Source organism: Ambystoma mexicanum, chromosome 5p (genome assembly GCF_040938575.1).
Source record: "Ambystoma mexicanum isolate Mex_15411 chromosome 5p, UKY_AmexF1_1, whole genome shotgun sequence".
In the NCBI taxonomy this organism is placed as follows: domain Eukaryota; kingdom Metazoa; phylum Chordata; class Amphibia; order Caudata; family Ambystomatidae; genus Ambystoma; species Ambystoma mexicanum.
Window position 1 is genome coordinate 124035053 of NC_090930.1, and position 26939 is coordinate 124061991.

A 26939-nucleotide genomic window follows, 5' to 3' on the forward strand; every position below is an offset into this window, starting at 1 on the left:
GTTCTAATTCAACATCTCGTGAGGGTGCACTGGGATGAGGTGGGCAAGCCCTACCAGCAGGCCCACTATAGACAGAAGGTAAAGGCCCATGCACCTCAAGTGGCACAGCGTTAGTCCAGTACCGGACCCACCTCCTCACCTACTACAACATCAGCTCTAGCCCCGTCACCTCCAACAACATCTGGCGGGCCGCAACTGCAGTCTCTTATACCAGCTGGGCAACGGAAGCTGTTCCACCTGCAATTCAACCTACTGTCCTACGCCAGGTGGTGAACCTAAGCAAGTGCATGATCCTGTGCCTCGTATGCCACTTTTGAAATCCTGATAGACATGAATGGAACAAAAATATGCTTGTGGCTACAGCCCAAACCTGAACAGATTTGCACCACACCTGTGTGAGGATCGGCGGCCTGGTCCCGAAAGCATGCTTTTGCAAATTTAGTGTTAATCCGTCCAGTAGATATCTTTTAATTGCCCAAAATGTAGCTTAAAAATGTGTGTGATTCTCCCTTCCGGTCCACAGACTCACTTCCTGGTTGGGTGTCCGCAGACGCCTCTGAGTCAATCATGGAGCAGTGTAACCCGCTGGTTGGGCAAAACAGTTTAAAATGTACGCCATGAACTGCGCACAAACGCAACATTACACATGTCAAACAAATGAAACTATCTCTGGGGAGGTGAGGGCTGATGAGAATGGGATGGGATATGCCCAGAAAAAGGCAAAAATCAGGTGTGTTTTCTTCTCCTATGTTTGGATGGCGTTTGTGATGTTATCATTGATGTCTTGGGTGTTAGTCTTTGCAGTGCATGGCTTACCTTAACAACACTGATTTGAAATGTTTCTAAAAGGAACCAAGGTCTGAGTTGCATGGAAGAGAATACGGAGGACTGTTCCAAAACCGTGCACTGTGAACTGAGAAGGAAAAGCCTCCAGCAGTTGAAAGGTTAGGATATGATAGGCTATTTATAATGCGCTTAATACCCAGAGGTTTCTAAGCTATAAGCCTGGACCCGGGGATTGAACCTGTGTTGCTCCATGCCGTCTTGTTTCTAAGACGAGCATGTCGCCCCGAAGCTATCCTCTCGAGACAAGGTTGAATCGAGGCATACCTCACACCAATGCATTAAAGAAGGGGGATCCTAGACATGCAGATATTTATGAGCAAGAACTGCACCCTTAACTAAAATGTTGTGCTTGAACAAGCAGCCAAAGAAGCTCCCAAAGAAGTTGGGTGGGGGTGTGGGGTGAGTGAAAGGTTAAATATTATGCATGTTGCTTGGTTTGCAGAATTGGATGTTTCTTAGTAGGATGTTTTGGACAGCCAACCAATAGAGGGCTACTTTAATCTAGCGTGGCACTTACTATCACTGGAGCAATGTGTGTCTTAAGCGGAATTGGGATAGAAAGGGGTTAATTTTCCTACGAAGACGCAGACCATACGTAGCAGAACGGGAATCTGTGCTGCTGACTGGGACTCAAAAGAAAATCGAAGAGTCCAAAGGGGAGATGAAAAAGAGAAATTAATGATCGGGAGAGATGAATACAAATCTGGCAGATGACATTGGAGAATGATTAGCAGCTCGCCGACAAGGCAAGGGTGGACCTCTGCTTGAGGTATCCCCAGCAGGGATGTGAGTAGGAGCTACAGGTACATAAGCCTCAGACTTGATGCCTTGTGCTGGCCATGTAGCATGACTGAGGATCCTTCTGCCATATGTTGTTGACCTGAACTAGTCTTAGGCGGTGCTGGTCAAAGGTTGTGGACATAAATGACTTGTTTCTGCACAACGTCTTACCTCCAGACCCGGAGTTGATCCGACTGCATTGACGCAGAGGACTGAATAGGTTGAAGAGAGAACGTTGGCTCTTGTTTGTGGTCTCCAAGATAAAAATGTAGAAGTACTGGAAGTGTGACCGCCAATCTGCGGCTGAGATGTGGTTGGAGGTTCTGATGTTGCAGTGTACGATGGAAAAGGTGCAGTTTAGGAAAGATGTAAATTTGGATGAATATGAGTCAAGTGGCTCCCCTCAGTATTGGACAGTAAAAAGAATATAAATGCATTTTTCCACTGTATGGCTCACTGGATTCTGAAAGGCTGGTGTCGACCAAAGTATGGTGGAATGGGCGTGTTTATTTGTTACCACACCCCGTCACTTCTCTGTCTGTACTTCTCTCCTCCCTCCTTGAGAATTAAAACCAGGAACACTTGTGCTCTGTATGCAATGATTCATTGTAATTATACTCTGTTTCTACCTGCACCTTGGTGTTTGTAGGCCTTCTTTCTAATAAAGCTTTACACTACGAAAAATAGACATCTAAAGCTTCCTTTATTTTTTTAAGTGTAGGAACCCCTTTATTGGCTAGGAAATAATAACTGTAATGATCCTGTTTTTTTCTATCATCAGAGTTGGTACCAATAATGGCTAGTTCAGTTTTTAAAGTGTTCAAACTAAACCAATTTGAGCCCATCAATTGTTTGACCGAGAACAATGGAAAATTAAATGTATTGTTATTCGTGGTGAAGCCTCCAGAGAGAGATTTAAATGGAGCTGAGTGTTTCTACCACAACATTGAAATCCTAAATTTAATGTATATAGGAGATCATGAATAGGCTTAATGTAAACATTAAACAAAATTTGGGAATGTGGGACACCAAAAGATATTGGTGCCTCTTTTGATGATAAACTGTTCAGTTTAACACAGGAAGTCCTGTTAGAAAGAAATAATAAAAACCACTTAAGAGCTATGTCTGACATCCAGGCCACTGAAGTCAAAGGCTTTACAATAATGGTGTTGCTCAAAGTGTCATAAGCAGCTTGCAAGTCAAGCATGATCTAGAGAGTGCCTTGGTGATCATCTTTATTCCACAGAATGTTCTTACCAAAATCAAGTAGGGCGGTCTCAGTCCTTCATCTCTGCCGGAAGCCTGATTGCCTGATTCCAAGTAGTTGAAATTACTCAAGATGATGCTCTAGATGGTGAATTGTCAACCGTTCACGCATCTTAGCCAAAAAAAGGTGCATTAGCAAGAGGACAGTAATGAGAGAAGCTGTCAGGGTCAAGAGAGGGCTTTTTCAAAAGTGCAGTAATAGCCCATGTTTTTCAAATCCTTGATGGATGAGGTATTGATAACAAATGCGAGAAAAGCTAGAAGTTCGTCCATACTACCAAAAGCAAGAAAAGTGGGACAAGACAATGGTTTCATGGTATTAGCAATATCATGAAGTTCCTCCAAAGAAACTAGAAATTAAAAACCGGAACTGATGAAATGTCAGATTGTGACTGAATAATTAGGGCAGAGATGGTACAAAAACATGAGATCTTATAATATTTTTCAATTTGAGAGCATATAAATATAATGTTGGACTCTTTAGTAACCATAAAAGAAGCTTCTGGATTAAAGGGGTGCTGTGTTTATATCAAGCTTGTAATGCCTACCTCAAATGCTGTTAAATAGTAGTAAAAACAGGGCGGTTTCAAGGTTTATTCATTGGTTTTCATCCAACAATTCAAGAGGTTTTATGAGAGAAGGGAACAATAACTTTAGTCAGTATTTGATTGCATTCATCAGTCATTAATGAACGCAAATCAGACAAACAAAACTTTATCACTTAACTTTGCAATAGAGGATACTATACAGAGTACACATCTTTCTAGGACTACAGACCAAAGAAACTGATGCTGAAGAAACTAATTTAGGAATACTAGGTATATCTGTTTTAAAGTAAATACAATAATTATCTAACCCATCTAAACTGAGTGAAGAAACATCTGATAATGAAATCAAGGGTATCGCCAACCTGATGGGTAGGACCGGTGGTTCGGTGGGACCTGTGGTTCATTAAGTGAAATCCAAGTGTGTAAGCAGAGTCTACAAATCTTGGGAGATAGAGTCTGATTGGTTGCCAGCCCAGATATTAAAATCACCCAACAATATGGTGTAGTTGGATAATGCAGCACATTCAAACAATATGAGAGGATTTTTGATATAAACAATGGGCCTCATTACACGGTAGGCGGTAGCCATGGTGCTGTTAGCGCCATGGCTACCCCCTTACCGCATTCCGGGTCCGTGTTCCCGGAATGGGGACTTACCAGGTAATTCAGACCTTGGCGGGACCGGTAAGTCCCCATTCCGGGAACCATTCACCATTCCCATTTGAGCCCCCATGGGGCATGTGTGCATTTGGCTGACATTAAGACTTGGGATGGCTGGCTAAGCTCCAGTAAGCAACCCAAGAGATCAGGTACGTGGGTGGATGCTGTGGGTGGTCATGACAGAGCGCTAGTGCAGGAGACTCGATGTCTACCCAGCTAGACCGAATTTGCCGTAGGTTGTCACTGTATGCTAAAGGCAGACGTGTTCAGGCAAGTCTGGAATTTCAGTGCTAAAATGTGACCTTCTAGATCGAATTTGTCATAGCCAGAGCTGCATTCTAGAGTGCGTGGATGGAGAGCGATGCCTGTGGCAGATGTCCACAGAAGTGGTGCGTTTATACAAACCTTAAACTCGGACAGAGTTTATCTTCAATGTCACTGTGTCTGATACTTCTGGCACTATGGGCCGGCTACCCCTAAGTCTTCCAAGGTGATAGGCTGGTTGTCCTAAATCATCTTCTAGTAGGGTAAGAATGCTTCCATGGAAAAGGACCAGGCTAATGCATTCTGTGAGTGCAATACGCAAATAAATTAAATAGACATAGCTACTATGTGTCTTCCACGTTCTCAAGAAGCTAACTAAGCATTTTAATCTGAGCGATGTCAAGGGATACTTGCATGTACCCACTGTGCATTTCAACGGCTAACCTAATCAGTTATAAGTGTGAATTGGGTTGCTAGCTAGTAACTTGAAGCATCATGGTTGAGCTGAAACCTTGTAGGCACAATGCTCTAAGTGGAGCCATATGTGTTAATTAGATGCAGTGCAAAGCCACCCACAGGTCTTGGCCTAGCCCAATGGCATGTCCTTGCCAGTATTGTAAGGGTCTCACCTATGATATATTTCCTATCCCCAAAAACATCTAAGTGCATCATGTTTTTTGCCCCCTAGAACCATCTTAGTGCTTCACCATTCCTATCCCAAAAAATCCATCTTAGTAGATATCATGTTTTATACCCAAATTCAACCAGGTGCTCTTCATTTCTATCTCCAAAGAAAGGGGGGGCAAGGCCCCTCCCAAGCGCGAAGCCCGGCACAGTTTTCCTCCCTTTGCCCCTCCTTGTGACAGCCCTGATCCCAGCAAAGGTCAATGCATTCAAGCGCCAAAGGCCAACATCTTTCTCTTGTGACCACAAATGTGTCTACTCCCTCAACATAGGACACTTAGAAATGAACCTGCATGCAGAACTTTAACCGATGGTTACTATTATACTGGTTTTCTGGGATATAGTTGAGTGTAAGAGTCCTGCAGGTGTTGATACTCATAATCCACTCAAGAGGGGATACATTATTGCTAAATTGGTAGCAATTTACCCTAATCAGACATGTGGAAGAACTATTGCACTCATTGAGAAACCACAAAGAACATGAGGATGGCAATTCGCAGTGAGAAATTGCTAGAAAGTACACAAAGCAGAGTGGAAGAAGTTCTGTGGGAATCAATCCATCAACTCGTCTACTGCTCTTAGCTCACAGGTAGCGCCTAAGAACATTGAAACCAAGGTTGCAACTTGCCTCCCATTGTCCTCTTCACATTCCCATCTTCAATGATCCTGGGATTCCTCAGCATTTAATGCTATGTGGGCGCTACAGCCCCGCCGCCCTTCCACATCCCCGGATCACCAACCAACTGTAACTGCAACCAAGTTCAGCTATCAGCAAATGAGCCACCAACTTTTTCAAACCTGGCATTCATTCCACTTGAAAGGTATAGTTTGTACCCAAAGAGCTGCCTTTTTTTATCCTAGATGAGGCATTTCTTCTTACCTTTCACTGGCCATGCATTGACTAAAGGCATGTGGCTTGTGGCTCCCACCAAGGAGACCGTGTAATGCCCCATTGCCCTCTAACAGGCTAGTCGTCGTTCTCCATAGTGGAATAATTCCTCTCCGGGTCTTTCAGTCACCTGGATGCAAAGACACTAACGATGCACTTACCATCTCTGATCTGTGCTAAAGCCCCTCCTAACTTCAAACCACTGGCATCTGCCATCAATATAGATCTGTCATTGACGTTGTACATGTCTAAAGAGGGAACTCCAGAAATATCCATACATTTAAAAGCAACCTAACATCCCTTTTCCCAGATAAACTGCCCTTCCCTATTTCAGCTAGTCTCTTAGTACATCACAAACTTTCACACATATTTTGGACAGTACTCTGAGTGATGCAGGCACACTTTTGAAGGTGTACCAGCCAGGGTACCCACAGAAGCCATGAGTGCACTGAGATTAGGTTAATTGCCCCAATTCAATCTCTTCCTAAGCATCTTCATTCTCTAGCCCTCTGCTCATCCACCTCCAACTCTCTGAGGGTCAGATGCCTCTCCAGGCAGAGAGTGGGGGGTTAGATTGCTGTCTTCGTTTAAGGCCTCCCTCTGGAACAGCCTCCCTGCCTATCTCAAACTTGAGCAGGACCACCTAAGATTGTGGAAGCAACTCAAGACCTTCCTTTTCGCTTCCGCTTTCTCTCTCCCTATCCCTTGCTGATGTCCCTGTCTGCTGCGCATACTGGTTACCTGGCCAACCACTGAACATACGGGACCACGATCCTGCACGACCAGTTGCCCTTGCACTGACTCTGGGCTTTCCATCCACTTAAGGGACTGTATCTGTAAACCTACAGTCCCCTGACTCTCTGCACTTACGAGCCACCTCCCGGCTGCACTTACTAGTTACTTTGCACTCTCCCCTCCCCGGTGCCCCCCTGGCACTTCTCCCCCTCCCTCCGCACTTGCGTCATCTGAATAACACAAGGCCTAGTAAGATCGCTGTTTTGTCCTCCTCTGTCATCCCTTCCTTCTCTTGTCGCACCTAGAAACACTTAAGGCAGATATAAATGACTTATCATATCATTAATCCCATCTTGTTTCATTGGAATTCTAAAAGCTCAGACTGGCATTGACACGGCGTGTGCCTTGGGACTGATGCCATTGGTAAAGCCATGAGATGGTTGTGTGAGACTCACACTGATGCTCATCTAGCACCCCCTACTCTCATCCACAGAGTAAAATAGGTCTTGTTCCCCCCCCACTGCTTCAAGAAGGGTCACCTTTCACCTACTTCCAAAAAGGGGCATCATGGGGCCATCACACTTCCGCCAGTTGCTGTGGAAAGGCATTCAGCTGTGGCTCTAGTAAAGGTGAGAGGCATGCATGTACCGCTCTTGTGTAATGTGTGGCTTTGGGGGATGTTCATGGGTAAGTTGCCTTTCTCTGTCTCAATGCACATGTCTCTATACCAGTGGGATTCAAACTGTTCTATGCCGAACCCCCCTTGAGTATAAATATTGTCTCCAAGTCCCCAAGGAGTACAAATATTGCTGCTTCCCCCACAGATGCCATATCTGCTTATATGTTATTTTAAGAGAAGTCATTGTACTCCATTTTGGAAAAACCTCATGCGGAAACTCTTCAGACCCCCCTAGAGGGCCAGCACCACCGTTTCAAGACCACTGTTCTATACCCATTGTGCTAATTGCAGCCTTTTTGGCTTCGATAGTTCTCCTCGGGGCATAGGGACTCTCTCAGCTCTTGTCTGTCTTTCTGGGTCGCTGTTCTTTGACTGATTTGACTAAGCTCATCTTAGGTCGATTTACAGTTACATTAGCCACATGTACCAAATATGTCCCCAGGCACTCTGAATTTAAATTTCTTTCTTTTGTTTAAATGATCAAATTTGTATTAGTGAATTTATGCATGTACCTCTGGTAACAACAGAGGTTACGACTTCCCATCCTTGTTAAAACAGAACATTAGATAAGATTGCAAATCATTACTTACACTTCCAGGGGGAGTAGGAACCAAAACTTCCATTAACACTCCATCTGCAGCACTGGCTGGGTAGGGTACATTGCAAGTCTACTTCTAATATTACACTGGTTGCTACTTAGCCATTAATGCAATCGTAGTACCATACATTGCATATGTAGAGAGAGAGAAAGAGATGGAGGGTGTCAGGGAAGGTAGAGAGAGTGCGAAAAAAAGGGTGGATTGAGTGAGGGTGGTAGGGCAGAGCATAAAGGGAAGGTGGAGTATAGAGGATTACAGAGTATTATTTAGGGACCGGTCATATCACAGAGTGTAAGATAATAGCTATGGCAATAGGGGCTGAGAGGTATGTAGCTCTCACTACATATGGGTTGAGCATTTCTGACTAGTTCGGCATCTTTTTGTGATATGTTCGTACTGAGTGAGAGGTCAATAGGGCCTGTAGATTCTGTAGGGTTTGCAGTTTTGGCCCCTGGGGAGTATCTCCTGTCCCCAGCCAATGTCAAGAGCCCTGTTAAACTGAGCGGGAAGGGCCGCTGCATGGGAGCACTATGTGCACTCAAACTTCTCTTTTGAGGGGTGGGGGGTGTAATTTGGTGTACTTTGGCTACTTATTTCCACCAAGCAGCTGCCGAGATTTTGGGCAGGTCTTTCCAATTTCCAATTATTACCCTAAATGCTATCGCCAACAGAATGTCAAACAGCTTCTTCTGATCACAGTCTTCAAAGAAATCGGGACAAATTCTAGCACACATGACTGACACAATGGAAAAGGGGATAGACCCTTACACATACGCTTGATCAGAGTCCATATAGAGCTCCAGAATTGGGATGTAAATCGGCATGTGACTATCAAGTGCTTTAAGGTTCCTTTTTCAGATTGGCAGTACCAGCAAACCCTTTGGTCAGTTGTTGCCCTTCTTTCATTAACTGGGAGGGGGGTGAGGTACACCCTGTATATCATATAGAGCATCTGGGTTATGGATGCTGCCCTGGAGGTGTGTCTTACATTTGGCCAAATTTTATTCCATAATGCGTTGAAATGAATGCCACATTTCTTCACCCAATGCCCAGTTGTTAGTATTTGGGGACAGCCACAAAGTTCGAAGTGAATAGGTGCAAGCCATTATCCAGCAAACAATGACCACCGTAGACAAGCACGCGTAAGCAAGCAAGAGGTGGCAAAAACCTTCCATGCAGAAATGAAGCACTTCACAGGATGACTAGAACATGCAGAGAAGAGGATCTCAGAAATGGAGGATAGGATAGAAGGAATCAAGCACCTCAGCTGGTTCCTGCGGGGGGCTTGCAGGTCATTTGCTTACACACCTAGCTCAGTAAGGGGCTGACAATCCGCTCATGCGCTCAAATGACGTGGGGCTTGGTCATGGATGCTGAGGTCTATGCAGCCATTTTGTGGGCTGCTGGCCCTGCCCTTTCCCACACTTCTCTCTTTTGATTGTGGCATGTGTCTTCATTAAAATCTCTAGCACTTAAGACAACACCAAAACAACAGACAACAGAAAAAAATAAAATGTCATCCTGGCAACACAAGCCCTTCCAAATTTACCCCAAAATGTTGCTCCATGTGCCTTTCCTAGATGACTGGCGGTGAGGCCAGGCAAAAATGTTTTTTTTTTAATTTAAAATGGAATGCCAACAAGAGGTGAACTCTCTTGACTCCTTGTGTAACCCCATAAGTATTCGACTGGCCTAGATTAGAAAAACCCTTTGAGCCTTCAACTACTGACAATATTTCACATGCTCTCAGTCACTGGTGCCTGTCCACCGAAATCATACTATTCCAGGAGCGTAATTTTACACATAGCCTTGTTGAGGCATCTTTAATGTAAACTATCACAATGAGTGTGACCCACTCAGCTGCATCTATCTCCTGACAACCTTTGTTGCAATATTTTTTTCAGTGGTTCTTGAGCATCAATTCAATGGATCACACCTTTTAAACACTCTGCTCTTCAACGTAATATGATGCTTGAACTCTTAATTTTCCCAAAATGTGACTGATGACTTCCCAGTACTCGATCTACAAAGCGGTTTGCTCCACATTCAATACATACCCCCTCTGCACTGGAATACAAATTTATCTTGACCCTTTTCTGGTTTTCCACCGCAATACCACATACTCCTTTGTTGCAATATAAAAATACCCTTGCATGCAACTGGACCTTTATTACAAGTTCACGTATTTCCGTGCCCTTCATTAAAGCAAATGGTGACGAGGTGCAGTATTAAAAACAAAGCTTGTTGAGCAGCATTTCACTTCTCTGACTGGAGGATCTTGCATGTTCATTTCACAACGCACACGATGCACTGGCACTGCATGTCAATATTAGAAGTTCTTTTGCCCATGGAAACGCACTGCAAGCCTCTGTAGAAGAACCCTGTGCTGCTTTACAAATTTGGTAGTATTGGCTGTGCTGATGTAGCCAAATTCAATTACTGTCACCTGAAATGGCCATTTTCTGCCTGATTTTGGGTAATGATTTTTCCCATTCAACGCCAATAGGGACTAGTGGAATTACTGTAGCTCCTCCACTTACAAATAGGCAGATGTTCAGCATATGGGTGACAAAACCCAGAATTGTGCAGAGCAGTAAAACAGGCAGTGTTCTTAAAAACTACCTGATTTTCTGTAACAACACAACTTGTGACTGCTGGAACTAAAACAATCACAATTAAAGTCCATTCATGACTTTGACATTCCCAGATATTCTTTGTTGTTGCAATTTAGTGCCCTCTGCCAAAAGGTCCCCTTTTCTCACTCCCAGCTACTGTTACCACACCTAACCCTATTTGCGACTGTGGCTGCTTACCCCATCTCCTGCTGCATGTTGGCCAGCCTGGTACGACATGCTGGAGGCTGCTGGCATTTAGTGCTCTGTGGCACCCTTGCATCCAGTGGGAATGCACTAGGGTATTAGCATGCCAGTGATTTATGTCCAACTAACTAAATTTGGTACAAATATAATATTACTTGGCATCATTGGCAAGCAAGTTATTCACAATCCTGCATGATTATTTGCACCACTATTATTTTTTTAAGACCTATCACGACCAAAGGCATAATAGAAAATGTGAGTACAATTAGAAGTTCACCTTGAGGTTTATTTAATTCACAACCAGGTCAGGCTCAGAGTATTTCACAGGGTTGTGAAACATCAATTTCTCCCTCCTCCGCCTTGGGTACAGGTGTTGGGGTACATTTTTCTAAAGTCCGATTGGACTCTACAAGACTTATCCCTTGGTTTCAGGACCCCAACTTCTCATATAGGCCTGTACTACCCAGGGTTGATAGGGTGGCAGAGCAGCCATGCTTATCTTAGGGGGAGGAATGGGAGCTGTAAATCAGTACACAGAAATCCGAACATACATAGACCCAAAGAAACACTTGCACACTTGTAGTTGCCATCTTTGTATCATCGGCTGCCTCTTTCCTTTCCAGATGTTGCCACGCCGAGTGACTGCAAGTATATCAGCCATCCCCTCATACCTAGATTATGCCGGAATCCAAAGAAATGAGCGACTATAAAATAGCAGATGGGAGAAATGGCTGTATTTGTTTACTGAACCATTTAGAATTTTAGGGACATTTTTCTAAAATACAGGTGTGGGGTAAGGGTAATAGTTAAGGTAAGAGGTAGAGGAGGGAAGGTGTGGGGGGTCTCCCCCAGCATTAAGTTAAATAATAAAATCATTCATTTCTCCCATTCGTTTATTTCTCGGTAATCCGATACGCCCGCCTGCTATTCCTCGTCACCCTGATATCCCGTTTGGCAAAACTGCGACGAGTTCAAAGGTCAGCAGCAAGACTCCTCTCATAATTGGGTGCACGAGAACATTTCTCTGCCCACCCAGGTTCTCCCCTGGCTCACAGTTGGGCATCGTGCCACCTTCGAAGCAAGGTGTGTCGCTCACTGAGCCCTACACAATAAAGGACCTGAATTCTTCCAGCGAAAATGTTCATTCTACGATACCTCAGATCCACCTCTACCCACCTACTCGAAATCCATGTACCCAGAACTTTTTGCATTAGCTGCTCTTCTTTTTCTGTACAAGCCACTAAAATCCGAAACCCCCGCTCAACATTCGCTCCTTGGAAGACCACTCTCTTTTCTGGAAGATTCTTACGAACTTGGCTCTTTTGGGCTTCACCGATTGCTTAATTACTTGCCTTAATACTTGCCCATCCACCCAGCACGAACCTTCTCATATGTTCAACCCCCTAGCCAATGATTTACAATTGACTTCTAAATACTTTGATGGATGCAACTGGTCGTTTAAGTGGACGATTAGGATTCTTGTGATAGGGTGCTTTGTTCCATGCCAGGGTCAGGAGCCCTTGAAGTGGTGTCGAGACAGGAGGTTGGAGTCTGCTGCTTGGCTGTTTTCTTAGAGTGTCAGCAATTTGGGCAGGCATTGATTAGGTCAGGAAGGTGAGCCAGGAGCACTTTAACCGCAAATAGGTTATAACTAGTGCTGACGGTAAGGCTGGTGGCACTTCAAGTATCAACTTTCACCACACATTTAACCGCACCTTCACCTGGATACAGGCAGGCCCAAACTGGGGTATCCCTTACCAAATAAGCTGCATATTTCTTGATGCATAAACTCACATGTACTTGCTATGTATTGTTGTACATGAAATTCTCCCCAAACGTGAATGTTGTGTGCATGTAATGTTTTCTATATGTGCACACCCTGAGCATGCACGGAGCATGCACACTATTTCAGGTCCTTCATGTACACACTTGCAGAGCCCTCAAATGTAATAATTTATTCTGGGTGTATATGCACGTGGATCACTTAACCTTTTTGTACATCGTGCCCATATGTGTTGAGTGAGTCCAAGGCAAAATTCAGTCCATGCGAGCAATTGCATAGTCACAGATATTGCGTAACATACAGCGCCCTGCGCCAACTCTCAAACTGCTGTTGTAAATACATAGTTCTATGCAATGTCGTTTCATTGAAAAGACATTTTCCACTTACTATATATGTTAAGACCACTGCAAGGAACCACTTAAACATGTAATATTGACCAAATGTGCTTGTAATGTGCAGGTAATGTTACCATATGTGCATGCATTGTGTATGTAGCATTCATTGCAGAGCCCTCAACTGCAATCAGTTCCGCCAATGTTAGTTGTGTTATATACGTTGCTCATCTCACATCTTAGCGTCCCACGCCAAATGAATCCACGCCATCGATCACATTTTCACTCATATAGCAAACCACAGAGCACCGGGCACTCAACACATACATCTGCTAAATATGAAGTAAATAGTAGCCATGTGCGTCAACAAAACCTGCTTTTTCTATGAAATAGCAAGTGTACCTTGCAATTTCCTGTTCAAGGAATTCAATGCACTGTTTATCGTGTTCAGACTACTCTCTGCGGATTTTCCAGACAACATAAAGCACTTTGAGGTCATGCAGGGAAGTCATTTCACCAAAATGCTAAGGGTAGCGGAAGTGGCATCACATGACCCGTGACCTCTGATGACATAACAGGAAGTGATGTCATTTGACCCCACTCTCAAGTGAAATCACAGGAAGCAATGGAACACAACCTTTTACCCCTTGAAATAGAAAGTGGCATCACATAGCATTGCTTCTAAGTACACTACTAAACATTTCATACAAGAATGAATCGCAATATGTATCTAAGATCAGTGTGTATAGGCCATATTACCAAATTACTGTGAATGCAAGCAGACGTCCATGAACAAATGATAATGATGTGTTATTATATAGCACTTACGCTTAAGCTCTTTATATAGAAATAATATACACCCAATATCACCCAACCTGTGTTGGCACTCATTTACCAACCTCAGCAGGATGAAAGGCTGAGTTGACCTTTCCGGGAGTTGAACCTGCAACCTGCAGATCACACATACATTGCATCAGTGAGTGCTTAATCCACTGAGCTATCTTACTGGCTATAGCTATCAGAAAACCAACCACTCCAGAAACAGAAGCCAAATGCTGCTGGCCACAGCCCAGGAGATTCAATGTAAAAAATATTTTTGGTTAATTTCTTTTTAGGGGTACCAAGAGAGACCACAGGGGTCGCCCTAAATGACAGCCCTGAGGCCATGACAATGGCATTTCAACGCAATACATACATCACATAACACAACAAAACTGCATTGGTAAGGAAATGACATGCACGTTGATAGCAATAGCAGGACCTTCAATTTTCGTGTTCACCGCATGCACCCATCGAGCCGCGAGTGACCTCATGTCATCAAGAGCGCCTCCTGTATCTAGTCCTGACATTCTACTCAACAGTTGTTTGCACACTGGACATTATGGGCACATCCATATAATAGGGAAAGCGGGTGTACAAAACCCAGCATACAAAGCACAAGTGGTTTCAAAAAGAGAAATGGATGAAGGTGTCATTTGGCATCCCTGCCAATCGGCGATTGCAATTGAGGATATCATTGCAGGGAAAACGTTAGGCCTCATTATGAGTTTGGAACTTTTCCGGCGGTAAATCTGCTGAAATCCCAGTGAATTCAATGACCGCTACTGCCATTTGTTTCCTGTGGAGTTTCCACGGGGTTACAAGTGGTGGTAATTCCCCATTTCTGGAGTCCATAGGAAACCATGGGGATTTTTGTCAGATTTACCGCCAGTGGTTTTACCATCACTTTTTTCCTGCACCGCCAAACTTGCAATGAGGCCCACTAGCTCTTCTTCTCCTGAACGAGGATATTTCGGAAAGCTCGCTTTTCCCTGGCTTTCTTACATTATTAACTACATAGGAAAGGAAGCAGATGACAATATAAAGAGCTGAAGTCCTGCAGGCCTAATTTATTCTTAAATTGGCTCAGGCAGCCTCTCTCTCCCAGTCATTCCCTGACTCTCGCTCTATTTTTTTACTTACATTTCTCTAATTATTTTTCTTTCCCTCCCCTCCCTGCACCGTTTTACTGTCTCGCTGTCTTTTGTCTGTCAAACCAGCCTCTGCTCCCCATTAGTTCGTCTGCCAAACACGCATTAAAGTGAATAGCCGCGAAGGACTCAAGCCCCTCTGAAATAACAGAAAATGCATTAACCTTGAGGGGAACTCAGAACAGTCCTTCAGATTAACTGCTATAAACCACAATTTCTAACAAGAGTAAAATTAGATTCCTCGTCCCGTCGCGTACTTAATATTTTACAAATAAAAGTAAAACATGGCTTCGGAGTCTGCCGTCGCCATGCTTTATTGAAGGGCGGGAAAGGAGATGTTTCATGGACCTTGAGACGCTCCCTTAGGAAGCTTCATTGCAAGCCTGGTTGTCCATGGACGTCCATCGAGAAGCCGAAGATTAGCCGGAATGAACCGGGACTGTGGGAGAGCGTCCTAACCCAAGTTCCTGCCCTATACCGACCGTTGTCTGCTACGATGGCTACGCAAAGATGGAGTTCCTAGCAGTGGCGCGACCCATGTGCTCCTCACCCTTTACTCGAGTGGCGTGGGATGGTGTTAGTTGTAATCCAAAAGATCTGCACTGGCGAATGTTTCTTATCCCTGGACTTGAGCATAACATAGTCAATTGTGAGCCAATGTTTGTTAGCCAATAAGATAACTCACTGGCAACTGACTTCTGTGTCCAGTCTCAGGTTCGAAACCTATCATGGGCCTGAATATGTCCTCTTCCTTCCAAAGTCGTTACATTGGAGCTCATGTTCCATAGTGGCGTAGTAATGTGAATGGAAGGTGTAAAAGTCTTGAGTAAGGCTCTAACGCCTTCGAGTCGCGCCACGCCACATGTTCATGCATTTGTGTGGCGGCATACAGATGCTCCAGCATTTGCATCAGCATGGATTTTCATGTCGGCGCAAATGCTGGAGATCCCTATTGGGTCCACCAGCTTTGTGCACCAGCAAAAAGCAGGCCGACTCCATAGAGATCCATCATGAATGCTGCCTGCCATGCTCGCATGTCGGACAGCGTCTATTTGTAACTGTGAACACTGCTTGAATGGTACGCAGTGTTCACAATGAAAATTAAGTGCTGCCTGACATGCATGCATTCCAGACAACTTTTATTTGTAATTGTGAAAGCCACTTGGCATACAAGCATGGCAAGCAGCACTTGCAATTGAAAGTAAATGCTGCCTGGTGATCATGCCAATCGGAGAGTCTATTTGTAATTCTGAACACTGCTTACCATACATGAATGGTACACAGTGTTCACAATGAACATTAAATGCTGCCCGGCATGCCTGCATGATGGGCAGCGTTTAATTCTAATTGTGAAAGCCACTTGACATACAAGCACGTCAAGCAGCACTCACAATTAAAAGTAAATGCTGCCAGGCAATCATGCCAGACACTGTTTTCGCACTTTGCAAGGCAAAGAGCAACAGTACAGGGCAAAATGTGGCACAAATGCATCTTTTGCATTCTGCTATGCAATGACAAAACTTTGGTGGCTGGGAGCTGCTTGCGTGTATGTCAACACGTAACGGCTGCCCGCTGCCAAAATACGTAATTGTGGAGCATGAGTGAAATCGAGTACCTTTACAGTTAGGTAATAATACCCCCTGTAATTGCACTACTCAGTCTGAGGTGATACGTTCTATAAAAACATGCTATTATTATCGACTGGAGATTCAGCGATGCAACACACACTTCCGTAGCTGTAGATCACCTTGGCCCTCATTACGACCCTGGCGGAAATCGAAAAACGATGGCGGAAATGCAATACCGCCATCGAATAGCGCTCGGTGAGATTATGACCCGTCACCGTAAAGTACGATGCCATTAGCGACACCGTAGTGAACGCCAACGCTAACTGCACCAAGTACGCGCACGCGCGCCATGCCAAACCGTAATTACCACCATGGCGTAATGGTACGCGAATTCCGATCCAAGCGGACATGTACCTAACGCCATCAAGCATGGCGGAATGTACCATTCCGCCATGGTGAGAAGTACGGCTTCGCGAATCAACCGTAAACGGCCCTACTGAGTGCCTGTACACCACTCCCTGGCCACATTGCACAACTCCTCGTAGGTGCAATGAAGACACAAATGCAACCAGTGAAATGTACAAGCCACCCATGCATGCCAACGAACAAATGAATCTAGGGGCTCCAAGTGCCTTGTGAGTGGCCATCCATTCATGCCATGGCACCATTGCCGCACTGATGCAGCACAGGCATGTGAAGGTTCAAGTACAGCAACATGAGCAGAAAAATGAGACAAACAAAAACAGGCCCCCCCATCGACTGACACCAGTGTAAGGCAACATACAAAGCAGTATCCTGAGGGAGACTGCACCAGCCCTGTACTCCTGCCAGTAAACCAACCAACCATCAGCATAAGCATGGACCACACAAGTTGGCAGAGTGACTGAGCAGCCAGACACATCTCAAGAGGGGCCAATGGGAGCTGCAGGGCACAGATGGCACGAATACAGAAGCCATTCCAATGGACATGACCTCAGTCTCCCTCCAAGAAACGCACGCAAACACAGGCACCTGTGACCAGCCATATTCTGATAATCACATCATTCCACCAATCCACCTGGCTGACCGGCATCTGTTACACAAAAGCAAATCCCCCGCCCATGAGCAGGACATCATTAAAACAGTCACAATGGTAGCCCCTATCCCTGACCACACTGGGCTTCGTAGGCAAACGCGGCCAGTACAGTATCACGCAACTATACTCAGAAGCCGGAACCCAATGCAGATCTTCTCACAAAACATCGCACCACAAATAGGAATATGCCACATTACTTGCAAAGAAGAACGCTACACGGTTAAAATCAGAATAGACATTTAATGCACCACAAAATCACCAAGCCCATACAGCCATTAGGACATGAACCCCAAAATACATTTCATCATTGTGGGCTGCATCCGCAATAAATGACCAGCTTCTTCTTGTGTGACGCCCTGTTCCTTCATGGTACACAGGGGCTACATTCACGTTCAAAAAGGCAACATGGAAGCGCCTAGAACGGCAGGGCCGTCCCATTAGGTAGGCACTAGTCCAGCTGAAAGCTCGAAATGTTGCTCCTAGCCACTAGTACTGCGTAAGGGCATGTGGCCCATTGGCGATCGTCCCATAAGATCGTAATGGTGCTCCACTGATTAACTCGAAGCAGCAGGTGCCGGGAGTAAAAGCCATCTGCAGGAGTGGCATACAGATGGCAGCGGCAAAAGGGGAGGAGATACCTGTCACCCAACTGAAATGAAAAAGAATAGTAGGCCATCAGAACTTGATTCGTATTACTCACTTCAATGATCACACTAAATCTACAGCCATATGCATGCTAGCCCACTCCAAAGGATTATTCCCACCCAAAAATCACTTGCGAATCATAACTATGAAAATCGAGCTGGAAACACTATTACACACGAGTGCTTGTGTGCATGTGTCTGTCTAAACAGAATCCATTCGATGGGATTAGTAACGTGCATAGACACAAGTGTATGAAGGCGCGTCGAGACAGGGAGGGTACAACAAGGGCAGATAGACGATGGTCCCACTATGGCAGCTCTGCATCACATAGCGCAGGGGAGGTGGATAGATTCCAAAAAGCCCTGTACATGGCAAACTCTCCATTAAATCATCTGTCCATGCATCCATACATCATTTCCTCATCCCTGTTTGAAAACGCCTGATTATTTACTCACATCACATGTGAAATTTCCATTGAGTCTGTGCGTAATGCAGTCTGCAAAATCCACTGTGCTCCAGGCCGGGATTCCAGTGTTGTGAAGTAAGATGTATTTGGGAACGTCCTGCCTTATCGTCCACTACGCTATTGCGCATCCCATACTATTCATATCAATCAGTGCATTCTCGCCATGGCCCCTGTCCCAAGGACACAAAACAATAGAACGTTATATTTGCAGTCAGACCTGTGGGCGTCTCCTCGCCGCTAGCTGAAGACCGAAAGCGCCGTCCTTCGAATACCTCATTTGCAACATCACGTCGGAAAGGCATCTGTGACCGCTCGAAATCACAAATTCATCCATGTAGTGCGGCATTGTGTGTAAATGCAAACTGGCTTCACTCACAAATGGGACGCCCCGCCAGTCGGTGAACCGCGGTACAGTGCTGCATGAGGGTCCACCGTTAATCGAGCACTACATTCCACTGACCCTTCACAAGTTTGTTCGCGACTACAAAGATAGTATGTGAAACAATGGAACCATTGCAGAATGAACATATGAACCAATATTTCACTGCCATCGGGATCATATACATGATTGTAATAGCAAGATGCCATGCGTCGAATTGCAGCGTTGTGTGCGGGACGTGCTCGCCCAAAGGGGATTGCAGCTTGCACAGGTGGAATGAATCACCACAGGTGGAGGCAATAGAGCTTGAAAACACATAAATTGCACACCCAACCCCCTCCCACACCCACACCAAAATGCTACCGGCAGGACTAGCGATGTTGGCCCTGGGGGACCTGATTGCACTGCAAGTACTCCAACTTCAAGAAGAAGACGAACAGCAACTACTACAACAACCGGCCGCACAGAGGAGACGCAGGAGGAGGAGGAGGGCAAGGCAGGGCCAGCAAGGCCCGCCAGCACAGCCACTACCACCACGCAGACAGCCCGCAATCCCACGCCTCCGAGCACATCCGTTCAACCTCACGGATGAGCAGATCCACACCCTCTACCGTTTGGACCGGGACACCATAACCGCCATTGTGGATATGACACAGGCTGACCTTGTCAGCATGATAGATAGCCCAACCGCCATTCCACCCCTACTGAAGGTGGTGTCTGTACTCCACTTCCTGGCCACAGGCACCTACCAGCACACAGTCGGACAGTTGCATGGCATTTCACAGCCAGTGTTCTCACGGACACTATTGCAAGTGCTCGATGCCCTCCTGAAGCACGCAGACGACTACATCTCTCTACCACGCTCGGAGCAGGAAATTACGAACACAAAAGTGGGATTCCATGCACTTGGCGGCATACCGGGTTGCATTGGTGCCATCGACTGCACCCATGTGGAATTGGTCGTCCCGCATGCCATGGAGGCCCAGTACCGCAACCGAAAACAATTTCATTCTCTGAATGTACAAATGGTGTGTGACTCCAACAGGATCATTACCCATTGTTGTGCCCGATTTCCTGGATCAACCCATGATTCTATGGTTTTGAGGAACTCTACAATACCACGCTACATGGAGCGACACGCAGGGAACAGATCCTGGCTACTCGGTGAGTCTCATTTCATGCATGATAATGTGGGGTATGTGATGCGGCAATGACCTGGCAGGAAGGGGGGGGGGCCGTACGTAGCAATGTCATTCCACAAACATCCTTTATTATCCACATACAGGTGATGCCGGGTATCCACTGAAGAGATGGCTCCTTACACCACTCCGGAACCCACAGAACCAGCCTGAGGAGGACTACAACCATGCCCACTCACGTACCCGTGTAGTCATAGAGCAGGCATTCGGCCTACTGAAGACTCGTTTCCGCTGCCTCAGCAGGTCTGGCGGGGCACTCCTGTACCGCCATGTGAAGGTGGCAAAGATGGTCATGGCATGTGTCATGCTACACAACATGTGCGTACGTAGAAATGTGCCCATGCCCCCTGACGCAGAACTGCAAGCACCTGTAGATGGTCATGATGAGGGTGGGGATGTGGCAGCACCTCAAGGAGTCCGCGAGGCACAGGAGGGCCGAGACATTCGTCAGATTCTCATAGATTCATGCTTCTAGCACTCACGCCTGGTGGCTGATACATGGACACGGGACTTGTGGCACTGTGTGTGTCTGGAACATGCACAATATGGACTGTACGCCTATAATGGCCTCGTACACAAAGATCAATGTCCACACATCTCATTGGATGATAGTGAAATGTTTATCGCATATGTGAAATTATGTTACACACCCCATCTACCCGCCACCCAAGTGAGCCCAACATACCCCCTCCACCCTCCTACCTCCCCCCCGAACACCAGTGTCCAAAGGTGCTCATTGTCAGTGGGCAGACGCTATTGCAAGCCCCCTCTCCGGGTATCAGGGGCACCCCTGCCTGTGGAGCGCAGGTTCCTCCCAGATCTACGTTGGGGGCTGCCCTGGACGGAACTTGCAACGGATGATGTCTCTGCCTGCTCACGTCCATGCATGTCCCTGAGGGTTTGTGAGAGCTCAATGAGCACACGGCGCACAGCGGCAAGTTCAGCACATACGTCTTTGGACGTCGCATGCAGTTCCCCCCTCAGGCTCTCGGTGCTTCTCTCCATTTGTACTCTCAGGCTCTCGGTGCTTCTCTCCATTTGTGCCCTTATTGTCTCTGTACTTCTCTCCATTTCTGCCCTAAGTGTCTCAGTAGATGTTTCTATGGCTGACTTAGTACCTCCACATTCATCAGCATGGTCCTTGAGGAGCGTGGCCAGTTGCTGCTGTTGCACGATCACCTGGTAGAGGGACTGTTGCCTCTGCTGGGCCATGGCCATTTGCGGTGGTGTCACAGAGGGGCTGGTGACCTCATGTTGCCTTGCCACAGGGCTTGTGGGGGATGGCCAGTCGTCGTCTTGTGGGTGCCCCTGCGTGGTATCCTCATGGTGTACGGGATGGAACAAACAGGGGGATTGAGACAGGTCATGGATGGATCTTACTTCGACATCCCCGTTTTCTGTGTCGGAGCATGCTGCCATTAATGCAGTGTCACCTATGGTGCTGCTGCCACCAGAAGCAGTGCCTTCTGTGGCATCCATTGGGGGGACCTGTGGTGGTGCTGTTGTGGGCATGCTGGCTGCTGGGGTGCCTGTTGAAGTTCCCTCCTGTGTGCTGTCACTTGATTTGTGCTGCTGCCGTGTCTTGATGCGTGCAGCTGAGGTGGAGGGTCTTTGGCCGTTGGTCTTGGCCCTCTTTGCAGGTGTGCTGGTAGGGGTGTCCTGGAGCTCGTCGTTTGAATCGGACCCTGTGGTGGAGTAAAGGAGGGCGAGCGTTATTAATGGGTCTGTTGAAATTGGAATGGCAATGTATCACATGCATTGGGGTGGTACCTGAGGGTGATTTGGGTCGGGGCCTTGGAGGTGGTTTCATTTTTGTGTGGATTGAGGATGCAGTTGTTTTGCAGCCTGCAGTTAGGGTGTGCATGCTGCACGTGTAGAGGGTGTTTTTAGGGTTTTTAATTATTTATGTATTTATAGTGCGTTTTAAAGTGCGCTATCAGGCCAATGTATGTGGACGTTCTCATGGACATGTGTTACTGTTGCACTATGTGGACATATGGTACTTCACATGATTGGACATTGTGGTTTTAGCATTGTTTTATTTGGCCCACCTACCGGATTCTTCGGATGTCTGCACTCCTTTCTCCATCCCTCCGACTCCCTCTATACTCTCCATTCCAATGGTGGAGGCACAGATTTCTTCCCAGGGGGTCAACTTGATGGGTGATTCCGATCCTCCCCCGGTGGCTGTGGCAATGTTTCGGTTGGCAGAAAGTATGCTCCGGACGCGTATCCGCAGGTCGTCCCATCGCTTTCTGCATTGCTGTGGGTTGCGGGGTGCGGTCCCCACCGCACTTACCCGCTGTGCCACCAGGGCCCATATGGCCTTCTTGTTCGCAAGTGCCGTCCTGGTCATTTGCGTCGAGAAGACGACGGCAGCATTCTCCTGGAGGGTCTCTGTGAGCACGGTGAGTTCCTCACGGGAGAAGTGGACCTGCCGCTTGCGGTCGCATGCTTTTTTCGCTACTTTTCCCATTGTTATTGTTTTCACTAGGGTGGATGATGGGTTGTGATGTGTCTCAGGGTAGTATTTTTAATGGTTGTGTGGGAATTCTGATTTTATAGGTGTACGGCGTGCTGTTTCCCGTTCCGGGACCATGTTTTTACTTCCGTTTCCGTATATTTACGGTCACCGTACTTTCCGATTGCCGCTCATTACGGTGACCGCTAAGATGGGTGGTGGAATTGCACCTAGGGCGCCGTACGACGGCGGTGGGGGGCGTTTTGGGGACATTTCCGCCATCGCAGACATTGCACTTCCGCCATGGAGTAGTGCTCGTGCCCGATGGGTCGGAATTAGCCGCACTTTGCTCCGTCGTGCAATGGCGGAAACGCTATTTACGCTGTGGCGGTCCGGTCAGTCACTTTCCGCCAGGGTCGTTATGAGGGCCCTTGTCATTACAGAATGGCGACACCTCTATACATGCTACTACACCTATGCTTCTGAACAAATGGAAAATCATGGTCTCAACCGATTTTCATTTGGTTGTTCAATTTTTGTGGCGAGAAGGACAAGGTAAGTAGATGAGGGTGTGAATTGTTAGGCAGTGGGGTTCACACTGGCAAAGAATAGTTGCCTTGGGCATTTCAATATAGTCATTTTTGCCTCCTTTACGTCAATTCTTCTTTAAATGTTCTGGCCCACCATACGTGACTTCCTGTCACTCTACTATGGCAGAGCAATGCAGGAGGCTCTAATTATTGAAAGCACCGTAGAATTACCATAGTTTGGGCTATTAGGTGGTGATTAAGCACCACCTATAATCCGAAGCTATCGCATTGGAGTACAGGTAGAAGGGAGATGCCATGTGAGGAGAGACACAGCTTGTGGGTGTTGTTGGTTTACTTACCAACCCATTGGGCCTCATTACGAGGCTGGCGGTAACCATGCCTGTAATATAGGCACGGCTGCGGCCGGTATTTTATTTTTTCCGGCGCTCAAAAATGGTCAATTACCGGGACATAACGGCCTTGCCAGACCTGGTATTTGGCCATTCTTGGGTGCCGGGAAAAATTCTTCCCCATCCCCATCTGAGCCCCACAGGACTCAATGGGAATGGGGAAGCCGGATGCACCGGCAGCATTATGAACGGTGCCGGTGCATCTGACATGCTGGGCTCGCGGGTGCCGCTCTGCCCACCAGGTCCGACCCGGCGGGCAGAAAGGCACCCGCGAGCAAAACCCGTAGTTTGCCGGTCCAGGAACTACGGTACCGGCAAGCTTACCGGTTCTGTAGTTCCCGGACCAGCAAACTTGTAATGAGGCCCATTGACTGCTATGGCCATTCCCATGCACTTCCTGTCCCTCCCTGACCAAAACACATACTCCTGGGTTCTCTTTGGGCTATCCCTCTCAAGCAGAAACATCAAACTTTAGCCTGACAGTGTTTTTTTTAAGCAATCTGCTCAGATTTAATGGTTTAATTGCAGCTGTAAATGGCTCCTGGTGCAATACAAACGTCTGAACCATGTGTGTCTTAAGCCACTTGATTTATATCTCTTGAATGCAATGAGCACCTTTTAAAGAAAGCAAAGGCAAAGCCAACAGTTTTGACTTGAAGTATTAGAAAGATATTTGTCTGGTATTGGGGATAATATGTCCAGGAAATCACTCCATGTTCCAGCTGTTGTGATCTTATGACCAGGTGGTACCATTATATCAATGCCTAGAAAATGCCTATGCCTTACCTGTTGGCATTGTCAATGCCTGTTTCAATTTGCAGCGAAACACAGGATGTTTAGGAGGGGATTTGAGAAAGGGAGCTCCAGAAGGATGATTCAAGAACTGAGTAGACGCACCTTCCCTGTAGGTACAACGGAATCCCACCGTAGTCCCGTAGTCAGGAGAAGCAGATGGAAAGAATATAGCAGAGGAGCCTGGAAGAAAGGATTTCAGGTCTGACATTATGGATGCCTCTAAAAACAATTCAGAGGTATTAAAAGAATACCCCAACGCCATAGGATACCGGTGGTGTTTGATTGGGAAGGGAGATGTGTGAGTGACTCAGGAGAGATTAAAGATGAGTCAAGCAGCTGAATTTTGATTTCCCAGAAGCTTCTATCAGACAAGGCAGGAAGACTGCGGTACAGAGAACTTGCATGATCAAGGGAAGATTGAACAAGTGCAGAAGCAGCGTAAATTCGAGTAGTGTGAGAAAGGAGAAGACCTGACAGTGAAACTAGGGATAGAAGTGTCAGAAAGTGGAAACATGGGACTGTCAGAAGGCTTAACAACTAAGTCCTTTAAATTAGCCAGAGGGATAGGGCAGACACCCATGTACTGGGACCAGATGGATTTTCCCTATTGATCGCTGGGGCAACCAAAAACCAACCAAACACTGAGATTTCTGATTTATCCAAATTGAGATAGAGAGAGTTGCCATTCATCCAAAAAAAAAAAAAGAGATGGCTGACATAAATTATTGAAAGATGGCGGTAGTATAGCTCAGCGTACCATAGAGGCTGATCAGGGGTTGAAAGGACAAAAAAAGGAACCCAAAAGTGGGGATCAAAGATGCAAGCGGTTGGATCAAAAGTTTGAAGAGGATAGGGGACAGAGAAGAGTCGTGTGGGACATCACAAGAGAGAGAGAGGGGCCCAGAGAAGAAAGGAGAGGGATGGCTAGCAAGTGATTGTACGAGAAGGACTAGAATGTAGAACTGGCGGTGCTTGTGATACTGCTTTCATGGTGGTGCGATGGCCAGATAGTGTATTCCATGGTGTTGACTACTGTTGAGACATCTAGTGGAACCAATACCATGACGCCACGTGTTTAGGAAGCCGTCTGCATAACATCCTGGGCAGCACGAAGGAGTGATTCAGTAAATTCCTTCCCATCAGCATATATTCGATTATTGCACATATACTATTTTCTGGTTTTTTTGAGGGGATTACTCACTTGTTCGATGCACGCCAAATAGAAGGAGCATTTGATGGTCTGGATAGGAGAAGTATAGAGTTGAAAATGGTGATGAAATTGTGCCTTGGAAGTGGAGGAGCAGGGGAAGCATCAGAGACGTTCACTGACATCGATGGAAGATTTCAGAGTAGAAACATCAGAGATGATATGTGTTATGGTGTGACTTGGTTGGAACTTTATCATGTCATGTGAAGTTTTGTCTGACAGGGGGTCCAATGCTGTCCGAGGATTCTTGTGTTCTTATTTACTTTCAGAGAATGCTAATATTTGCCAGTTGAAGAGTTGCTGTGCTGCTTGTTGTGGTGTCACGTGTCCCGGAATAGCAGGGTCACGTGACACTACGGGCGGATGTAGAAATAAAGGCATCACCGGAACTGGCGGGTAAACGCCAGTCCGGGTTTAGGCATCGATACCTGTGGTCCTGTATTTTATTGCTGCGCAACTCCCGCTCCCCACGACAGCTTCCCGATCACGGAGCGAGAGCCCCGCTCCGTGTCCGTCACGCCTGCCGAGCCGGCAGGCTCATTATCACACTGGCGACGAGGCGGTAAGTGGGTTGCGAGCCCCGACAACAACGGAGGCCATCGCACCCACGGACCCGCGTTTGTACGATCGCGGAGCCGACAAGACAACAACGCCGGCCCCGCCCACCATCACAGTCAACTTCCAAGAGCGGCGGAGAGTAGGCCCAGTGCCCCAGGGCCCCAACAAGAGAAAAAAAAAAAACGAAGAAAAAAAAATATCATCATAGCTGACAACACCCCAGGCAACAGCCCCCAGCCCTGGCAGCTGCATCCAACAGAAATTAATACCCCACGACAAGTGGAAAGGCAATCAACGCAGGAGACCCACGGCCTACCCTGCCAGGACGCCGCACGTGAGACCACGCGCTGCACGCTCACCAGGCCCAACTGCCATCACACGGTAAGCTGCGACACAGCGCCGTAACACTGCACAACACACCATGTCCGACCCGACGTCCAGCCCATCAGAGACCAGCGCCAGGTCCACGTCGAGAAGGAGCATCACCGAGGAACGCACTGACCCCTCGCTAACCACGTTCATGGCGCCTTTCGACCCATTTACCAACGGAGCAGCCATCAGATGGGAAATATGGTTACAACAGTTCGAGATGCACCTCGACGCGAGAGATATCACTACGCCCAAAAAGATGCGCACCTTTCTCCTCCTCAACATAGGATCTGCCGCCCTGCGCCTATTCAACGCCACACCAAACAGAGGTACTGATGCCAACTACGCTGCAGCCAAAGCCGCCCTTTCCAACATGTTCAAACCAGACCTCAACCCCGACTACGAGAGGTTTCATTTCTGCAT